This window comes from Cupressus sempervirens, chromosome 9 (genome assembly GCF_028749045.1).
Source record: "Cupressus sempervirens isolate cs-2001-9-10 chromosome 9, ASM2874904v1, whole genome shotgun sequence".
Classification (NCBI taxonomy): domain Eukaryota; kingdom Viridiplantae; phylum Streptophyta; class Pinopsida; order Cupressales; family Cupressaceae; genus Cupressus; species Cupressus sempervirens.
Genome location: NC_143126.1, coordinates 632,779,953 through 632,802,705, shown reverse-complemented (window position 1 = coordinate 632,802,705; position 22,753 = coordinate 632,779,953). Strand labels below are relative to the sequence as shown.

The window sequence follows — 22,753 nt, the reverse complement described above, 5'->3', positions numbered from 1 at the left end:
AATCCTGAAATTTTGTATGAAAGTCAAGTACTATATGGAGATTATTTGAGTTATGCTCAACAGCTAAGGTTATTCATGCATGACCAAGTGTTTTTGCCACTCATGTCAAAGGCGAAGATTGTTAATCTCAAATTGGTTTTGACATATGAGTGACAACAAAATTAAGTCATTCGCTTAGTTCATGCTGAATAAGTAGTGTATGCTGATCATAAGTTGTCAGATATACAGAATGTGTCAAGTAACTAGTATGTGTTGAGTCACTCAAAAGTTGAGCAAACAGTAGATATCGAGTCATTCAAATGCTGAGTGATCAATGGATGTCAAGTCATTCAAAGGTTGAGTTACAACATTGAAGATACAATGGATCCCAAGCATCAGACACTTCAAGTGTTGAGTAAATAGTTTTGGACATAGTTGTTTGTAATGGCACAAACTTCTATGTAAACCATTTTTGAGCTGACTTAAGGATTTTTTTTATGATTCTAAGATGATAAGGACAAATCTATATTGTAGATCCCTATGCAGTATATACAACCAATCAATTAAAGGGATGTTTTAAGTGAAAAAATGGGTGAATCACAATCATTGATTCATAGCTAACCCTAAGTTACCTAGGTCTTCTTAAGGAGGACAAACCCTAAAAGATGTAAGAGTGGATGCGAGAAGTGTGAAGTTTGCATGTGAAAATAGAGTATTCATGGTGGCTAAGGAATTGAGTATTGAGATACATTGCAAAACTAGTTAGAGGAGAACAAAGGAAAGGAGTTACAAGAAAGAAGTGATACATCTTATTAGAGAGGATCAAGCACACACCAAGGTAGAGGTGATCTATTATCTAGTAGCAGAGTTTTAACCAAGGGATCATTGTTGAGACATTCTAGTAGGTGAATTAGTTAAATCTCTTAACAGAGTAGTCCTAATAGGCTATTGTAAATCTTTTAACAATGTTCTTACTTCATTGTAAGTTAAAGTTCTTTAATCAGGCACACTTCTAACAAGGTGTTGAAATCCTTTAATAGGGTAAGATCTAACAATCTTGTAAGCCTTTAATAGGGAAAACCTTTTACAAGGTAGATCATAGTTTATGATCAAACATTGTATCCTTCACTGGATACATTTTATTACAATAGTAGTGGAGATTTGTGGGTGTCATCCCCACCCCAGTTTTACCTTCTCATTGGAGGATTTCTAGGTAACCAAATATCTTGTGTCATATATGTGTTTAATTTTATTTTCTTTCATGCTATGATGAATATGTTTAGCTAGGTATTTCAGTTTACATGCAAAATGTGAGTTGGATGTGTGGTGAATGAATTTGTGGTTAAAGTTTTAAAGTATTAATTCACCCCCCACCTCCCCCATCCCCACTTAGATTTTACTTTCCCTATTGTATTTCCAACACATACAAACATTAGAAATCAGTAGGACCTTGCAATAATTAATGGAAATGATTGGCTAAATTGAGAAAAAGGAATAGCATCACATAGATGCTATTGTATCGTGCCATACTTCGTGAACTAAAAAGAGATTGAGGGTTAAAAATTCAATCAAACACTTGCAAATTTAGTATTGATTTAAAAAAATGGCTTTATTTAAAGATAAGACTTTGGATGCTCCAAAACTCCTCTTTATTTTATGATGTTTCATAATCACCAAGAAAGCTAACAAATTTGAATAATAAAATTGAAGATTATCAAATTGTAGTGTTCATTAAATCACTTGCTTATAATTGGTTATCAAGAGGGAATTTTAATTTGATATGACTAATTTTTATTTTTATTTTTTGTAGTTTGTATAAAATACTAGTTAATGTATATAATAAATAAACTATAAAAAATAAGAAATATCCATACAAGCATCATTTTAGCATTGACAAAATAATTTCATGCACTTAATAATTAAATTAGAAATTAATATAGAATTGTATTTTAAAATTTTATTTAATTATTATTTGTACAAAACATGATCTTAACAAATACCAAAATGTTGCTTCATAAACATTTTGTGAATAAAAAATTTACAAATATAAAAATCAATCTTTGAACCATTTCATTATTTATTTATTTTATGTGCTTAATTAAAATGCTTATCAACATTCCAAAAATGCACTTAATTAAATTTAACTTTTGATCTAGCAAACTTAATTTTTAAAAAATCAAATATACCTTGTGAAGGAGCAAACATTTTTTAAAAATTAATTGAGGGAGGAATAATGGACAATAAAATGAATTTCCACTATCATAATTATACCAAGAACCTGCTATGGACATCCCACAATTTAATTTACATGTCATCTCCCATAATTATAATTGACTCTTGTGGTTGTAGCTTACATGTTATTATGCAATCATCCTCTTTATTTTATGATGATCCATAATAATGATTCATAATCAGCAAGAAAGCTATCAATTTGAACAATACAATTGAAGATTATAAAATAATGGTGATCACTTATTATACTTGTGGTAGGCTACTATTGTGTTCACTTTGCACTTTTACTTAATTAGTTTATAATCTATGAACCAATCATTATGATTTTTTTGATTGATCAAATATTTATAAAGTTTAATATTAATTTATTGATCTGATTTATTATTAAATCTATTTTTCTCAATCATGATTGGTTCATTTGATTGTCTTATAGGACCCCTTTTTTTGGAGGTCTCATCCATATTGCTTTCTTTTGGACTATATTTCCCCTTAATTTTGTTAGTTATATTTTCACCTATTTTATTATTCTCACGAAATTATTTATAAACTTATTGATAATTACTTTTATCTCCCTTTTTATTAATTGATTTGAAATACTTGCTTTCTCTCACTTCAAAATCATATGTAACATTACTATTTTAAATTTATTTTTGATTAACTTTCAATATATTCTTAATTTGTTTTTGATTAAATAGCATGCTATATGTTATATTTTGTTATATATTTTACTATAAGTAGTGCATGGTAAAAAAAATAAAGATGTATTTCAACAAAATAGTCCTCTCATTTCTAAAAATAAAATTAATTAACATTAACTTATATTATTTTATTTTAGAATATATTTGATAATAGTAAAAAATTGTATACTACATAAGAATGATTTTTTTATACATTTATTTCTAAATCCTTCATCTACTTTATTTATTATTATAATGATAATATTGAATAGCTATTTCTATTAGGCAAGTACATGACACTACGTAGCACTTGTTCACAATTAATTTGGTTATCAAGAGGGAATTTCATCTTGATATGGGTAAATTAATTTTGTTTTATAGTTTGTATAAATTGTCACTAGTTAATGCACATAATCTAAACTATCAATAATAAGATCTATACAAACAACATTTTTAGTATAAAATAATTTTCTGCTCTTAATAATTTAATTAAAAATTAACATAGAATTATATTTTAAATTTTTATTCAATTAGTAAGTAAAATATAATCTTATGAAATACTAAAATGTAACATAATTTCATGAATAAATTTTTTTAAATAATTAATCAATCTTTCAACTATTTCATTAACTATTAATTTTATGTGTTTAAATAAAACACCTATCAACATTTTAAAAATGCACACTATTGTTTATTAATTAAATTTAACATTTCAAGTAGCAAAATTAAAATGCATGATTAATCAAATTTACCTTGTGAAAATTTCATGTGACGAGTTTTCCCTTTGCCTCTTTTGATTCTAGTTGCTTTTGAACAAGTTCTGCTAGGGTTTTCTTGCTTCATGTGAACTTGCAATTTTTTTTGCGTACGGCCTTTCGCTTGCAATCCCCTTCTGTCGGCACTTGTCATACCGCATTTACTGCGGGAGCTTTAGGTAAGGATATAATGGCTTCGGCCAGCGGTGAACCAGTTGTTTCTGGTGTTCACACTGCTGCTTCGCACTGCCATGGCGCCGCCACCGAACAAACGCCTGCGCAAGTTTGTCCCAAAGGTTTTCCATGAGATAATCCTAATATTGGCCTTCCTTTGCAAGAATTTGATGCTGCATGTGACTACTTAGAACAACATACCTTGATAGGGTATTTTTTTGGTAGGACTCCCCCTGAAGCTATGCTCAGAGAATGGGTCAACAAAAGCTGGACTCCTCATGGCGTCCGCCTTGACGCTGTGCAAGACCTTACCAAAGGCTTTTTTTCATTTCGCTTCGCTAACCCGTCGCAAGTCGACGCAAATTTTACCAATGGCCCTTGGTCTGTGTGTTCCTCTCTGCTTTTTTTTCAGAAATGGTCCCAAGACTTCTCTGTCTCGGACGATAAAAAGCTTAGGGTTCCTGTTTGGGTCAAATTCCCAGGTCTACCCTTGCCCTGCTGGCCTTTTATTGAGTCTATTGCCCAAGCCCTTGGCAAAGTTGTTACCAAGGAGCCAGAGAAATTTTTTAATGCTCACACTTAGCGGCATGTTTGCATTGAAGTTGATCTTTCTAAAGATCTCAAGGATTTGGTGGAAAAATTCAGATTGGCACTCAAACCTTCGCACAGAAGGTGCTTTACTTGAACCTACCTAACACCTATTATAGGTGCCAGTCTGCGAAACACAAGATCAGGGACTGCCCTTTGGCCATGCCTAGGGTCAAACCCCAGCCTAAATCGATGCTTGTCAAGTAGGTCGAAGGAAAAAAAGAAGAATGGGTTACTGTTGGGCACAAAGGCAAGCCTTCCTTGAATCCATTGGCCTCCAAGCGATCCTATGTAGTTGTAACCGTGATTCCTTCTACTTCCATTGAAGTGTCAGCACCTGCTAGAATGGAGACACCAGCGGCTTCTGTTGCACTTGTTTCAGTTTCGCAGGTTTTAAACTCTGCTGGCTCGCAGGGGATTAAGGCAGCCGCTAGGACCTCGTCCTTAGCTGGGGCTCATTCTCCTCTTGCAGTCTCTTCCATAGTAACACCAGTAACAAGACATTCTCACAGTCCTCCTAGACGTGCAGAGATATCAAGGGTCAAATAGCAGGCTATAAGTCTAGAGGATTTTCCATCTGACTTTCACCCAATTTCTACCTTTTTGCAGAATAGTTACTCCTCTCTCGAGGACGAGGATGATATGGAAGAGTTTTCATGAACTTCCTCTCTTGGAATGTTCGAGGTCTTACAGACCTCCCCAAAAAATTCTATGTCTAGGATACCTGTCATAGATTTGGGAATTTAGATTTTCTTTGCCTGCAAGAAGTTAAGATTTTTGGTTTCATGCTTTCTACTGCATGCCGCGTCATTTGGTAGGATAGCATCATGTTTTATTCTTAGCATGAAGCTGGCCGAGGTGGTGTAGTTACTCTCCTATCACCTCGCCTTCATTCTGCTATTATTTTGCATGGTTCTAACCCCACACACCGTATTATTTGGCTTTTTGTTTCCATTAACAATCATTCTTTTGGAGTCATTAATGTTTATACCTCCAATGATGTTATGGAAAGGGTGAAAATGTGGGTTTGGCTTGCTGACAACCTATCGCCAGCTACTTGGGTCCTGTGTGGGGACTTCAATATGGTTGAAGTGGCCTCTAACAAAGATGGCATTCTACCTTTCTGTTGGACAGCTGGGGAAAGAGAAGCCTAGTTTTACATGCATCATAAATTGGGCCTCTTCAATCCCAATACTAGTTGTCATCATGATAATGGGGCTTGGTACACTTGGTCCAATTTTTGAGCCAGTCCTGACCGCATATTGAAACATCTTGATCGTGCTATGATCTCGGCGCAATCTTTTTTTTATTTTTCTAAAGATCGTGATCTACCTGTCATTCCCCTGACAGATGTGACATTGTCAGACCACTATCCCATTTATTTTGGCATTTTTTGGCAAACAGCTATCCCCAAAGTGGTTAAGTCTCAATTCTTCCTTAACACATCTATTCTATTGCATGCCTCCACCATCTGCCACATACAATGTATTTGGAATTTGGAACCATGTTCACATTCCCATCGAGGTTGGATTCAATGGTGGAGTGATGCCATTACCAGAACAACTCATTTTTTGCACATCTATGGGCGTCAGCTAGCAATTTTTAGAAAATGATCTTACGATGCCAACACCCTTGCCCTCAAAAAAGCCTTTGAAGCGCTCACCTTCAACCACTTTGATGTGGATCTGCAACTTCAACTTGCCAAGCTTCGCCATGAAAAGAAAATTGCTGATAACTATGCTGCTTGAGGAGCTCAAATCAAAGCCCGTCTCCATTGGTTGGAGGTTGGCGACAAAGCCTCGAAGGAGTTCTTCCAGACTCTTCGAGCCCATCATACCAATATTGGGATTAAAAAGATAAAATAGGGAACTGATTTTCTTTCTAGTCTGCCAGACATCTTGCAAGCTTTTGTTCTTCACTATGAGAACATTTTTGCTTTGCAGGGCCATTCGGTTGCTCAGGAGGAGGCTCTCAGAAAGTGTATTACTATTACTCCAAACTGCCTCGCGATTGAGAAATTCTCTTTCTGTGAGCAACTTCTTTCCCTTTGAGACCTTAAAGAGGCAGCTTACTCCATGGTAGATGACAAATCCCCTGGGTGTGATGGATTTCCTTGTGAATTTTACAAACATCTTTGGGAGGAAATTGGTCCTGATCTGCACAAAGTCTATCTTGAAGCATACCATTCTAAAAGCTTAGGAGCGATCATAAATAAAGGCAATATTAAATTCATACCTAAAGCTGGTGATCCTGAGGACATTTGCAATTGGAGGCCCATCACCCTCCTGAATGTGTCTTATAAGATCATTGCTAAGGCACTCTCTCTCAAAATATTCCATATGCTTCCTTTAATTGTGCGGCTTGAACAAACTAGCTTCATCAAATCCATGTATATTCTTGACAACATCATTGCTATGTGGGAAGGTATGGAATGGGCCCGTAAGTCCAAGCAGCAGGCTATCTTTTTAGAGATAGATTTTGCTAAAGCCTATGATCACATTGAATGGCCTTTCATTTTGGCTATGCTTCAGGCTCTGGGTTTTGGTCCCAATTTCCTTCAGTCTGTGGAGATGCTCTTTGGTGATGCTAATGCTTGCATCACCATCAATAATTCGCAATCTAAAGCTTTTGGACTTTTTCATTCCATTAGACAAGGTTGTCCGTTAGCTCCAGCATTTTATGTCCTTGCTGCTGAAGGTTTTGGTTATTTACTTGCTCACTCTGTGTCTTTAGGGCTGGTCTGTGGCATTTCCTTTCCTGATTCTTCCTCCCAGTTAGTCAATGGTCATTTTGCTGATGATTCTTTTCTTACTCTTCTTGAAGATGAAGAAAACATCAAAAATACTTTAAATTGTCTTGACACTTTTTGTCAAGCCTCTGGCTCTGCCATTCAATGGCATAAAATGCTCTGTTACTGACAGTCTTTTTTGCTTGGTCCACCTTGGCTCAGCCAATTCCAATGGAAATGGGTTACTCATGGATAAATTTTCTGCTTTCTTGGCATTCCTTTTACTTTTCAGGCTTCCCCTGTGGAACTTTGGAATGTTGTGCTTACAAAGATTACCAAAAAGCTTGATTATTGGATCACTAAGCCGCTTTCTCTTACTGGTAAATTCCAGATTTGTTCTAAGATTTTGGCTGCCACCGATGTGTTTTATTCTTCTTGTTGGGCTCCCTCCAAAGCTTCCTATCTCAAATTAGAATGTTTGCTTAGAGATTTTCTTTGGGCCTCTGGTTCTGACCATCATGGTTTTCACAGAGTTGCTTGGGATTTCTGTTGTCTCCCAAGGGAATCTGGGGGTCTCGGCCTGCTTTCCACTCAAAAGCAAGGCCTTGCCCTCTGTGCTAAATGGATTATTAGATCTATTTCTGGAGATGAAGCCTAGAAAATTCTTGTCAGGCATTGCATCTCTTCAAGCTTCCTTGCTAACAGACTGGCGTGGAAGGGAATTGGTTTTCAGACCCTTCTCACTATGCGTGAACCAGTGGTCATACAGGGCTCTTTCGTTATAAAGAGCATCTGGAAAGCCTAGGAAGCTGTTAACCCTTGGCTTCATTGGGCTGGTAATGAGTTTCACAATGGGCTGTCCGTAAATCAGCAGAACATTTGGTGGTCTCCCCTGTTTTCCTTCTAGGATATTCCTCTTGCCAAGACTCAAGGTGCAAGTGCTTTGCGTTTCTATAAACATGGCATTCACACTACTAAGGACATTTTTTCAAGAGTCACCATGAATTTCAGGTCTTGGGAGGATATGCAAGTTCAATACCACCTTGTACGTGTCGATCGCCAGACTTATGAGCTTCTGTTGTCTTCCATCCCTATGCACTTACTTCATGAAGTGGGGATTCAGTCTGTTCGACCTTGGTGGTATGATTGGAAGTGGTTTCTTGCCACTCCATTTACCAATTATAAGCCCAATATGGGATACAGATGGCTTTTGCCCCACCTTTTGATGGTGGACATGCTTAATCAATGGTGGCATTTGCATTCTTCACTTTCTCAATGGAGAAAATGGTTCGACACTATTTGGAGTGCCATTACAGAACCTAAGATTGCTCACTTTGCTTGGTGCCTTGCTTTCCAAGGTCTTCCCCTAGGGCCTCGGCTCAAGCACATTGGGGTTCCTGATCCCAGATGCCCCTTTTGTGGCCAACCTGAGTCCTTTTTGCATATTTTTTGGTTTTGCAAACGTGCTCAGAATTATTGGCATTGGATCCATGATTTCTTCAAGCCTTTTAGGCCCAAACCTTTTTCATGGCACATGATCTTGTTGGGTGATTCCCCCATATTTCCTCAAAAGTTTTCCCAGATTTGGCATACTTTCAGGATGGAAATTTTGTTTTCTCTATGGAAAGATAGGAATGCAGTTTTATTCACTCATAGTTTTTTGGATGTTAACATTGCAATGTACACTAAGGCATGCATTTGTAACAATGTCATTATGCAGATACAAGTGCAAGCTAATAAAGTTTCCCTGGAGGTTGCCCACTTACAAGAATTGTTAAACCACTGGGGTAATGCTCCTTGTACCATTGCTAGAGTGCGTCCCGGATGCCTCGGCTGATGTCTCCTCATCTCGCAGTCATCATTCTAGACACCAGTCCTCTGGTCACCATTCGCACACGCCGCGCTCCCAGGGTCCCCGCCATCACTCTCCTAGTAGTGGTCATGGTGGTTGGAGGCACTGCTCTACTTCCCCACCACGTGGTGGTTCTGGCTGGTCCTCGGCTCCCCCCCTGGGTGGGCTTCTAGCTGGTCTCCGGCTCCTCCCCCTAGATGGGCACACTCTAGCAAGTTTCCACAGCTGGCCTTGGCAATTTCTCCTCCATGGCCAGACAAGAAGGATGCAGAGACTGCAACTACCCCAGATCCTGCGGATGTTGCTAATGGCTAGATTGTTCCTAGTTTGCCTCACAATCTCACTGGTGCATGGGGATTTCCTGATAAAGATGATCCTCCTCCCTTTGCTGGTTCCGCCTTGGCAGCATGAGGTTGTTTTAAATGTTTTTTTTTATGAATAGTTTATAGTTGTTGGTTGCAGCCATGTTGTTTACTTCGGCTTCGGTTGATTGAACTCATTTGCGGTGTGATCCTGTATCCCCCGGCCCTTTTTTGTAAATTGTAATCTTAGTAAATTTTATTAATTGAAAAGGACTGTTCATCAAAAAAAAAATTACCTTGTGAAGCAGCAAACCAAAGAAAATGTTATTAATTGAGTGGGGTATTGAATAAGGAATAATAAAAAAAAATTTCCACCATCTTAATTTCACCAAGAACCTTCAGTGGACCCCTTGACATTCAATTTACATGTCACCCATCATTATAATTGACTTCTGCGGTTGCAGCTTGAGATAATTCTCCAAGATTCCAGTTTGTCTTTTTTTGACATTATCAGCCATCTACAAACATTTTACGTCATGTCTATCATCACTATCATCGACTTTGATTTTAACGCCAGGACTATCATCATCATAATTGACTTAACTTGCTCATCATAGACCCTTAAACATCACACTAATGAGGACTGTATGCTGGTGCATTCTCCCTATTGCTATTTTTTTCCTTTTCAGGAATATACTGTCATGGTAAATGATGTTTTCCTTGTTTGGTTTTGTTCAGTGATTATTTCAGGGTGGTCAAGAATATTGGTAATTGTATTTTAAAGGATATAAGAAATGTGCCATTTATGGTTGCCAAACATCTAGTTGGTCTGGATGAAGCTCTCTTAGACTTTGAACGAACAATATTTTAGTCTAGAGAAAGTCATCTCAGTCCTCAAATTTTGGGAATTTGGGGTATGGGTGGCTCTGGAAAAACCACTCTTGTCAAACAATTATATACTAATAAATATAAAAATGTGGAAAAGTCTAGTTTCCTATTCAATATTAGAAATGCTGATTTAAAAAGTGCATTACACAAGAATACACAAGAAACTGTTGGAGTTAATGTTCCAACAATAGTCGATAATAATTGTTGCATGTATGTGGCAAGTTTTATTGAGTTGCTGACAACAAAAGTTTAGTTTAGGATTGAGTCAAAGAGTTCTAGTTTGAATCAGGTTCTTATTGTAAATGTGTTGAGTTAGGTGTCCACAAGTTTCAGATAGCTGTCAAGTTTGTATGTGTTGTCACATATAAAGTTTGTCGTCAATCTAATAAGCAATCATTTAGGAATGTTATTGGATAAAGCTATTGTATAAATTTGCACCTATTATTCAATAACAAGCTAGAAGTTCTTTCTTTCTCTATTTTATTTCTACTTTTCTATTTTTCCAATATGGTATCAAAGTTGTCTTCCTATTAAATTTTGTTTGATAGAAAAGTGCTAAGAAGACGAGGCCAAGAGAAGAACCAACGGATGATTATGTTTTCATTGAAAAAAATTGTTTCAATTTGAAGAGATCAATGCTTTGAAAAATAGGAAAAGATGTGGTTGAGGCTAGATGTATGCTAGAATAGTTGAGGTGTTATAGGATCGGAGAAGCTATACCTTTAAGAGAGTTATGAGGCATTCTATGTCAAGATGGTGTGTCCAATAGTTCGGGGAGATCTAAAAGTTTGGAAGCTTGGCATCGTACATTTACGAGGGTTATGAGACATTTCATGTGGAGATGGTGTTTCCAATGGTGTCTCAAAGTTGGATGATACTTGCATGACTATGAGAAAGTCTTACTCCTCTATTACCTATTTTGAAAATATAATTTCTACATAATGTTTCATTTAGTTATCACATTAAGTGGGGGTGTTGGAGTTAATGTTCCACCAGTAGTCAATAATAATTTTTGCATGTATGTGGAAGCCTTGTTGAGTTGTTAGCAACATAAGTTTAGTTTAGGATTGAGTCAAAGAGTTCTAGTTTGAATCAAGTTCTTATTGTAGATGTGTTCAGTTAGGTATCCATAAGTTTCAATTAGCTGTCACATTTGTGTGTATTGTTACTCATGAAGTAGTTTGTTGTCAATCTAATTAGCAGCTATTTAGGAATGTTGTTGGGTCAAGCTATTGTATAAATTTGCACCTATCATTCAATAACAAGCTAGAAGTTCTTTCTTTCTCTATTTTTTTTTCTGCTGCTCTATTTTTCCAATAGAAACAACAAAAACTAATAGAGGATCTAAGTCTTTACGGTGTATCAATTGAGAATATAGAGGAAGGGAAGGCTATTCTTGCTTCTTGTTTGAGATCTATTCGAGTGCTCATTGTTCTACACAATGTGGATAATATAGATCAAATGGATTCTCTAAGAGGGTAGTTTGATTGTAGTGATTACAAGGAAACTCGACATACTCCAACGTTGGAACATCTCATCCATTTATAAAATGAAAGCACTAGACTGAGTTCATGCCCAATAGCTTTTTAGCTGGCATGCTTTCTTAAATCAATGTCCACTTAGTGGATTTGACATCCTTGTTGAAGAATTTATAAGGGTTTGTAATGGCTTACCATTATCTCTCAAAGCATTCGAAGCACAACAATATGGAAAATCCAACAAAGAATATTGGAAGAGTCAATTACAAAAGATAGATAGGATGTTACCTGATGATATCATAAGTAGCCTAGAAGTTATGATGCCTTGGATAATGAAGAGAAGGAAACATTTTTAGGTGTAGCTTGTTTGTTCATTGGAGAGAAGAAAACTTTATCCATTGCAATTTGGGATACTACAGGTGGCCTATGCAGATAGGAAGGTCTCTTAGTAAATGTCTTGTTGAAATTGATGATATGACTGTATAAGAATGCATGATCACCTACGAGATTTGGGAAGAAAAATAGCAAATGATAAATCACTGACAGTCTCCTCAATAGATTATTAGCATTGGCAATGAAATGCAGGTAATCTAATACTTATCTTTGTCAATCACTATATATTTCATTCTTGTTTCCATTAAGTTTAATATTTCAATAATATTTTGATTTCATTATTTTTTAATTTAAAAGGGAATTTCTATTCAGGCAATAATGGTTAAAATAGTGACCTTACTTCTTAACTCCTTTGACTTTTCCAATCTCTGTCATTGACTCCTTTGCTGACTAGGAAACAAACTCTCCAGGACCATTATCCCTCGAATGGCTATACTCTGTTCGCCACATTCTTTTATGCTTTGTTGTACATAGCAAATCTCCAAAGGCTTCATTGAATTTGTTTGGCAATGGATCAGGTACATTGCATGATGTTATAGAGTTGGAGGAGGGTAATGGTTTTTTACAATTGTTGTCAGACAACATTAAAAAATCCACAATAATATTCTACTTCACAAACAATCAAAGGTAGATATATATTTACAACGTAAAGAGGTCAAAGAACAAGTAAAGAAAGGATTACTTGTGACAGGAGGAGAGGAGAGAATTATGGAGGCGTTGACATATTTATGTTTTTGTTAGATTAATATATAGATGTATGAACTAAAAGAGGGGTAAAATTTTTATATAGATTTATGAATGTCTTATTATTTGATTTCTATTTTTTTGTGAAGGCTAGAGAGAATTTTTTTAAGAATGAAGAATCAAGGTGTATTCATTTGACTAAAATTTGTTTGAAGCAATTGTAGTCTCATCAATGAGTGCTAGAGCCATGTACTAAAAAAACTTGATTTCTGTTGGACTCATTCAAAACTAATTGACTAAGAACCCATTGATTTATTTTTAGAATAATATTCCTCTTTAAAACTTATTATCCAGCATATTAGTTTGTCATATAAATATCTATTGTATATCTCAATGAATAATTTATTTAAACGAATGATTTATTTAAGGTACGTTCCATGAGACTCTTTCTCATTAGAGTTCTTATCTTATTTAGGTTACATTTGTTGCTAAAATTTATTATTAAACCAGTGCTCGTTATAGTATTTGCAAATAGATTTTTTAAATTTTTGAGACAGACAGAGTTCCTTACCATCAAATATGTGTGAACAGCTTTATACAGCATATCACGACTACACCGAGCAGATGCTGGCATGATTTCTACAAGCTCCAAAAACTCGCTTGGGTTTAACACTACATCAAATGCTATGCGAACCAGATACTCATCCCACATATTATCAATAGTTTATACTGTGTTCTTGTTAAACCGACAACAACTATTAGAGCTCTGTTCCAGTGCTTCCTTAGATCCCAAACTTACTCGGCAGATTCATCTATTTTGCAATTGATATACTCTTGAGCAATGAACATGGAAAAGATGTTTCTCATGCTTTCGACTTCAAGGCTGAATGCAATACTGATATCGCTCTTGATTACGGGCAACAAAAAATCTTCAATAGTTGCAAGGTCTAGGTGAGAAGCAATCTTAGCTTGTAACTGGGCCTTACTTTCATCACTAGATCCAAAAATCAAAGCTTCAGAGAGCAGGGTAAACAAAAAATGAATGGGTATAACAATAGATCTTCTTCCCAATGGCAGCAACCTTATAATACCTTTCATCAATCTACATTTCAGTGTACTATTCCCACTATGACACGTGTTAGAAATAATCCATTTGTTTGCATACATAATTATAATAGGGCTGACGTATTTTTCTTTCATCCCTTGTCTACGCATAGAAGCTATTATCCTTTCAAAAATTTGGAAAGGAAGTACCAAGAGGTCCTCAATCCACCAGCCTTTTGTCGTTTCTTCTCTAAAACTTAAATCACTAAAAAACTGACATTCAGCCGCCATGGCAGACCTAATTCTTTTATGCTCTGGATCAAGAACTTCCATGGAAGCCATGAAAGCGAGTGAGTCAATGCATCTACTCATGATAAGAAGCTCATCTACCAAGGGAAGCAAACACTGGCATTTCTAAAGCACAATCAGAGTGTCTTCCCAGCTCTGTAACACAACGTGAGTAAGATACAAATCACTTCTTTCACATAGATTTCCTCTTCCAAATTCTTCAATCATTTTGGAAAACTCTGCTGCACATGTCAAGGCTGCAACATTTAGTAGATCCATGAGAATGGTGGAGCCATAGCAAAACAGAACAAGCTCAAATATCTCAACCCAAGCAAAACATGATTTGGGTAACACAATATCTTGGGATTCTGACAATTTCCTTTTCAGGCAGCCGCTCCTGGCAACAAGTGGATACTGCATAGAAACAACTCATTCATATTTCATACCATGAAAGCAGATTTTAGCCTCAAATCCTATTGGAATATTAATTGTCGTTGGTTATTTCTCCTTGGAGCCAAATGCCCACCTACCTCCCTGACGGCTTGCAGAACAATCAAATGAATTTATTGCATGGTAGGTGAAAATTTTTGAATTTAGAAATGAGGGGGAAAAAATTATGCAAATATGACAAAAAAAATGATTTGATTCATTCGACCAGACAGAGGAAGACAGAGAGACAAAGAGAGAAGAAGACTAGATTAGAAGTTGCAAAGAAGGAAGAAGAGAGAAGTGATCAGCAGATCCATATGTCAGAGTGTAGAGAAAAGGAAGTTCATTTCGTGCCTGCACGTGTTTCTTCTCTTGTCATTCTGTAAGTTTATCATTTTTTTGATTTGACCTGTTGAAGCAGTGATTGCTCCAGGCATTGTAGTATACAGCCATTAGAGCTGCAAGTTTGAAGTTTAAAGTTTAAAGTTTAAAGTTTGAAGTTTAGGGTTATTTTAGGATTTTCTGGTTGAAGCGGAATGCTCCTAGTTTTGTAATAGTTTGAATCTAAGTTAAATAGAAGCAAGCAAGCACACTTGAATCTATTGCTCTTTCCTTGTTTATTACATTTGTGAAGTTTATTGTTGAGTATTTCAAGCTTTGAGTCTCTGGTTTTAATGGTGAAATTATTCACATTGGAAGTATGTCACTCAGTTTGCTCTTTAGTTTGAGTTTTAATTTTATAGTCATTACCGAGTTCAGTCGGTGCCTTCATCTACCAGGCTCCTCTCTATAGTGTCTACCAAGTTCACTCGGTAATCACACCCTGCATTATCTACCAAGTTGATTATCCATCTATCGACCTCACTCGGTATCTAGTGTTTACTGAGTTGCCCTTCATTTATCGAGCTAACTCGGTAAGCTCTCCTGCCAACTATTTTTCTTTGGTTACCGAGCAAAATTTATCACTCAGTAATAGTTGTTCCTAAGCATATTTTTAGGGTTGTGAGTTTTGTTTTTTAATATTTCTCACATGGTATCAGAGCTTTGAGGCCCCACATCCATAGTGAGTTAGGGAATTTTCTTTCTGGGATATTTATCATGGCAGGAGATGCAGGAAAGATATGGCAATAGCCACCATTATTTAACAGACAAAATTATGATACATGGGCAAAGAAAATGAAGATCATTATGGTTGCAAATGATTTGTGGGAGTTTGTAGTTAATGGGTTCAATGATGTGACAAACCTAGCTCAATATGTTGCCCTCATAAGTGCACAGAAGACTCATCTGAAGGAGTCAAGAAGGAAGGATGCTAAGGCATTAAGTTTGATTGGACCAGCAATGACAAAGACAATATTCTCAAAAATTGCAGCAGCAAATTATGCAAAGGAAGCTTGGGATATCCTTGAGACGAACTTCAAGGGGACTAATAAAGTCCGTACTATAAAGCTATAGAATATAAGGAGGGAGTTTGTGAACCTTCAGATGAAGGATAATGAATCAGTTGTAGACTTCAGTTCAAGGACCTCCAATGTGATTAACCAACTAAAGTCAAATAGAGAAGACTATCAAGAGCAAAGGATAGTGGAAAATATATTGAGGAGTTTACCTCATAAATATGACAATTTGGTCATGACCATAGAAGAGGCAAAAGACCTCACTGTTTTGACAATGGATGAGTTGATGGGTACACTTCAAACCCATTAGCATAAGATCAACAAATCTACTTCTTCATCTTCCCAAGAGAAAGCATTCAAGGCTCAATCAAATCCAAGAGGGAGGGGGAGATGAAGAAATGGCTCAGGCAGAAACTCCATAGGTAGAGGCCGAGGTAATGGAGGACAAAGAAATGCTATAGCAGAAAGCTCAGGAAGAGCAGATGGAGCAAGTAGCTCACAAAATACTTCAAGAGGAGGTGAGAAAAACTACAACTCAAATAAGAGTAATGTAGAATGCTACTACTGTCATAAATATGGGCATTATGCAAATGAATGCTAGAAGAAGCAGAATGATCAGTCAGGACAAGCAAATGTGGTTGATGTGACTATAGAAAGTGGAGCCAATGCTATTGCCTTCATCATGTGTAATGTTGGTGAATAAGAAAGCCCTAAGGTTTGGTACCTTGACAGTGGATATAGCAACCACATGAGTGGTAATGAAGCCTTGTTTTCATTCATTAACAAGAGTTTCAAATTTGAAATTAAAATGGGTAACAATGGAACCCTACCAGTTATGGGCAAAGTATCTATTATGGTCTGCACCAAGAAAGGTGAGAAAAGGGAAATACAAAATGTGTATTTCGCCCCTGGTATGAAGCACAATTTGATGAGCATTGGTCAGCTCATTCAAAATGGATACAAAGTGTTGATGGAGAATGATAGGTGTATCATTCAAGAAAAGGATGGGAGCAAAAATTTACTTGTAGCAGTTCAAATGACCAAAAACAGAATGTTTTCCTTGAGGATTGAGACATGTTTCTCATCTCAAGTTAGTGCTGCACCTCCCAAACAATCAGCTCTAAGGAGTGTGATTGAAGACCCCTCATGGCTATGGCACCTCGGGTATGGTCATCATGGCTATGCTGGTTTAAATTTGTCATCAAATAAAAGAATGGTAGAAGGTTTGCCACATATATGAAATTCATGTGACAAGTGTAAGGCTTGTATTTTGGGTAAGCAACATAGGCTTCCCTTTAATTTTGAAAATTCTAGGAGGGCTAGATATCCATTAGAGTTAGTGCATATTGACCTAGTCGATCCTATGCAAGTTACTTCCATTGGGTGGAGTACTTATTTCATGACATTCATTGATGATTTCAGTTGTAGAACATGGGTGTATTTCTTAAAGAACAAATCTGAAGCATTTGATAAATTTGTAGAATTTAAAGCCCAAGCTGAAAGAGAATGTGGATACTATATTAAGGTCCTCAAATCAGATAGAGGAGGGGAGTATACCTCCAATTTTTTAATAAATTTTTACAAGAAACATGGCATAAAGAAAGAGCTTATAGCCAACTACACACCACAACAAAATGGAGTGGCTGAAAGAAAGAACATGACCATTGTTGAAATGGCAAGGAGCATGATGAAAGAGAAATGTCTCCCAACTAAATTTTGGGGAGAGGCTGTGGCAACAACAGTTTACCTAATAAATAGGTGTCCTATAAAGGTAGTTCGTGATAGAATTCCAATGGAAGCATGGTCACAAAGAAGATGGATAGTTGAACACCTGAGGGTGTTTGGATGTGTTGCATATGCACATGTGCCTAAAGAGAAAAGGAAAAAATTTGATGACAAAGGCGTGAAATGCATTTTTATAGGGTACAACCCAGAATCAAAGGCATACAGATTGTATGACCCATTAAACAACAAGATGATGCTTTCAAGAGATGTGAAATTTTTTGAAAATCAGTCTTGGTATGGTCTAACTGATGAGTCACTGAGCACTTCAAGTAAAGTGCCAATTATAAGTGAAGAAGATGCCGATGAACATCAAGAAGAAGGAGAAGATAGAAGAAAAGGAAAGTAGCCCCAGTCATTACCAAGCTCCTCTAGGCATGATCGAGTGTTAGTGCCAAGCAGCAACAGCAAAGATTCTAATCCCACACTCTCCTCCCTGTTACCAAGAAAGACCAAGAGTCTTAGGGAGATATACCAAGATGAAAGGTATGAAGATTATGATGAGACTGTTAATTTTGCATTATTTTTTCATAGTGATCCAATTTATTTTGAAGAAGCTATTAAGGAGAAGAAATGGTGTAAGGCCATGGATGAGAAAATAGATGCTATTGAAAGAAATGAGACATGGGAGCTAACTGATTTGCCTCCCAAGAAGCAAGTGATTGGAGTGAAATGGGTCTATAAGACCAAATGCAATGCTGAAGGCAAGATTGATAGACATAAGGCAAGGTTGGTAGTCAAGGGCTACAAATAGCAGTATGGTAGAGACTATGATGAGACTTATGCCCTTGTTGCAAGAATGGAAACCGTGCGTGTTGTCATAGCAATTGCAGCTCAGCACAAGTGGAAAGGTATTTCAAATGGATGTGAAGTCTGCCTTCCTTAATAGTGTATTGAAAGAAGAAGTGTATGTGGAGCAGCCACCTAGTTATGAAGTTGCAGGTGAAGAGAACAAAGTATATAGGTTGAAGAGATCTCTTTATGGGCTCAAGCAAGCTCCACGAGCATGGTATAGTAGGATTGACTCATATTTGATGAGTAATGGCTTTAGCAAAAGAAATGGTGAGCCTACTCTCTACATCAAGGCATCAAATGGAAATGTGTTGATTGTTGTCTTGTATGTAGATGATTTGATTTTTACTGGTAATGACAAGGATCTAATTGGTGAGTTCAAAGAGACCATGAAAATAGAGTTTGAAATGATAGACCTAGGTCTCTTGAAATATTTTTTAGGCATAGAAGTAAAATAAATGCATGATAGCATCTTTATCTCTCAAGAAAAATATGCAGGGTAGATCTTGGAGAGATTTAAAATGCATAATATTAAGGCAGCCCCCACACCAACAACAATAGGTCTGAAGTTGAACAAGGAAGACTCTAGCAAGAGAGTGGATCCAACACTATACAAGAGTATGGTTGGAAGTCTAATGTACTTGACTACAACTCAGCTAGACCTAATGCATGTAGTAAGTTTGATTTCTAGATTTATGGAAACACCAAAGGATTCTCATTGGCAAGTAGAAAAGAGGATCCTAAGGTATGTGAAAGGTACCAAGGGATTTGAAATTTTGTATACTGCAAATGATGATTTCAAGTTGGTGGGTTATACTAATAGTGATTGGGTTGGAAGCTTAGATGATAGGAAGAAGACTTTCGGATATATGTTTCATATAGGATCGGGTGCAATTTCATGGGCATCCAAGAAGCAACCTATTGTTGCTCAATCTACAGTAGAGGCTGAATACATAGCAGCAAATGTAGCAGCATGTCAAGCAATTTGGCTAAGGAGGATCTTGACAGATTTGAATGAAAGGCAATAGGATGGAATCATAATTTATTGTGACAACATCTCATCAATTGCATTGTCCAAGAATCCAGTCTTCCATGGGAGAAGAAAGCATATAGATATCAGATATCACTTCATCAGAGAGTTGGTGGAGAATAAGGATATCAAAATGGAATTTTGTAAGTCTGACTAGCAACTAGCAAATATTTTTACCAAGCCATTAGGCATTGGAACTTTTGTACACTTAAGAGAAAGTCTTGGTGTAGTTGATTTGGATCAGTAGTGATCCTTGTTTGTTTGGCTCGGGATAAAGGGGGAGTGTTGGAATATTAATTGTGGTTGGTCATTTCTCCTTGGAGCCAAATGCCCACCTACCTCCTTGATGGCTTGCAGAACGATCAAATGAATTTATTAAATGGTAGGTGAAAATTTTTGAATTCAAAAATGAGGGGGAAAACATTTTGCAAATATGACAAAAGGAATGATTTGATTCATTTGACCAGACGAGGAAGACAGAGAGACAGAGAAAGAAGAAGAGCAGATTAGAAGTTGCAGAGAAGGAAGAAGAGAGAAGTGATCAGTAGATCTAGATGTCAAAGTGCTGAAAAAAGGAAGTTCATTTCATGCCTGCAGTTGCATGTGTTTCTTCTCTTGTCATTCTGTAATTTTATCATTTGTTTGATTCGACCTATTAAAGCAGTGATTGCTCCAGGCTTTGTAGTATGCAACCATTAGAACTACAAGTTTGAAGTTTAAAATTTAAATTTTTTCAGTTTGAAGTTTAGGGTTATTTTAGGGTTTTCTAGCTGAAGCCAAACGCTCTCAGTTTTGTAATATTTTGAATCTAAGTTGAATAGAAGCAAGCAGGCACACTTGAATCTATTGCTCTTTTCTTGTTCATTGCATTTGTGAAGTTTATTGTTGAGTATTTCAAGCTTTGAGTCTCTGGTTTTAATGGTGAAATCATTCATGTTGGAATTCTATCACTCAGTTTGCTCTTTAGTTTGAGTTTTAATCTTATAGTCATTACCGAGTTTAGTCGATGCCTTCATCTACCGGGCTCCTCTCTGCAGTGTCTACTGAGTTCACTCGGTAATCACATTGCTTACTGAGTTCACTCAGTAATCACATCCTGCATTGTCTACCAAGTTGATTATTCATCTACCGACCTCACTCAGTATCTAATGTTTACCGAGTTGCCCTTCATTTATCGAGCTAACTCGGTAACCTTTCTTGCCACCTATTTTTCTTTGGTTACTGAGAAAAATTTATCACTCGGTAATAGATGTTCCTGAGCAAATTTTTAGGGTTGTGAGTTTTGTTTTTTAATCTTTCTCACAAATCCAATTAAAATCTTGTCATCATCACCTTATGGAGTCTGTAACAGCTCTCCAAGTGAATTGCAACTATTGTAGGTAATCTAGTGGCTTCACACCTTCAAGAAAAACCCATTTTAGAGAACATCTCTGTTGATACAAACAAAATTTTTTGGACCATTGCATGAAAATCACTCAAACCCAACAACTTCATCTCTCAACAAAATTTTTGCCAATTACTCCTCTTGTGAGATGGTGCTCTGTTTCATCTCTTAATAAAATTTCATCTAAATGAAGCAATGTTTTCTTATTAACCTTTTAAGTCTACATCAAACTATGAAATTATATCTTACAAATCATTAACTATAGCATAAAACTTTCCACTAATATTACACCCATATCAAACATTGACACCTATCTTCATGGCGAGAGTGCATTAGTGTATGTTGAGTGATGAAGTGTCATATGGTGAGATCCCATATGGTGAATTCTTGTACGGTGAATTCTCCCACGGTAAGTCTCCCATATGGTGTGTCTCTTGTATGGTGGTTGGCTATTTTTAATGTATGGGGTGACATAGTAATATGTGCAGTGTATGACATTTATTTGTATGATGACACAATGTTATTTTGTTTCATGAGGCCAGAAGCGTGGTGTTGAAGGTGTATGGTGATGTTGTGATGTAGTGGTGCTGAAGGTGTGGTGCTGAAAAATACAGTGATAGACAGTACATCAGATAGTATGGGCAATACGGTGAAGTCATGAAGGAATCAGTTGGTAAACTGTTTTGCCTATAACTATTTCTGGTATTTTGTAACGAATTTGTAGGGTGTTTTTAATGGCTGCAAGAATTCGTTTGAAGAGATATTGATAAAATCATGTTGATTGAAAAGGTAGTCTGAGCCTATAAAAATCTAGTGTTGTATGTAAACTTCGTTTACTATAATACAAAGAGTTGCTCGGGTTTTGGGTGGTGGGTTTTTTTCCAAAAGGGTTTACATTAAATCTGTGTTTTCTCTGTGTCTTTTGATATGGTTTATTGATAGTTTATTAATTTGCACATCTTTGCAATTTTTTTTATGCTTATTTCCCTATCATATTTGGCATTTAGAAAGTGTTTCCACACCATTGCTTTCCTAACAAGTGGTATCAGAGCCTGGCTAGTTGTGTTATCCTTATCGGGTAGGGTTTGGTTTTTTGTACCAATTTGGTTTCAGTGAGAGTTTGCAAGTTTTTTGTCTGTAAATTGAGATGGCGAGTACATCAAGATGAGTGGACATTGAAAAGTTCAATGGCACAAACTTTGAGTTGTGGAAACTTAAAGTAGAAGATTTGCTAGTTGATCGAGACCTGTGGAGTACCGTGTCAGGCATTAAGCCTTCAGGCATGAAACAGGAAGATTGAGAACTAATGGATCGGAAGGCCAGAGGATTAATAAGATTGAGTCTTGTAGACTCAGTTTTATTGAATGGACCCATGAAGAGAAAGCTGCACATTCCTTGTAGAAAAAGTTAGGAGACATTTATCAGGGAAAATCTTTGGTAAACAAGATTTTCCTAAGAAATAAATTGTACTCCTTGAAGATGGATGGTGGAACGGCTATGGAAAATCACCTAAACTCATTTAATATGGTGATTGCATAGTTAACATCTTTTGGTGTGTCTATTGATGAAGAAGATCGACACATGTTGCTATTATGCTCATTGCCTAATTTGTGGGATTATTTGGTAACAGCCATAGGAAGTACAACTACCAATTTGAAAATGGATGATGTAGTTGCAAAGAGAGTCCTTTGAGGCAGCCAAAGAAGCCCTGAGTGTCAGAGGAAGATCTAAAGAAAAGAGTAAGAAAAAGGACATAAAGTCGAATCTCAAGAGCGATTTGCCACTCCTGGAAAGAAGTCCAAGGTGAAGTGTTGGAACTATGGGTAAAAAGGTCATATCTGAAAGGATTGCAAGGAGGAGAAAAAAAAGAAGAAGAA

The 22,753-nt window shown here is 36.6% G+C and overlaps 1 pseudogene; it reads right to left on the bottom strand.

Moving 5' to 3' along the window:
* Positions 1–9,709: 9,709 nt before the first annotated feature.
* LOC149540306 (BTB/POZ domain-containing protein At5g48130-like) lies at positions 9,710–22,160 on the bottom strand (annotated as a pseudogene).
* Between the last annotated feature and the right edge of the window lie 593 nt (positions 22,161–22,753).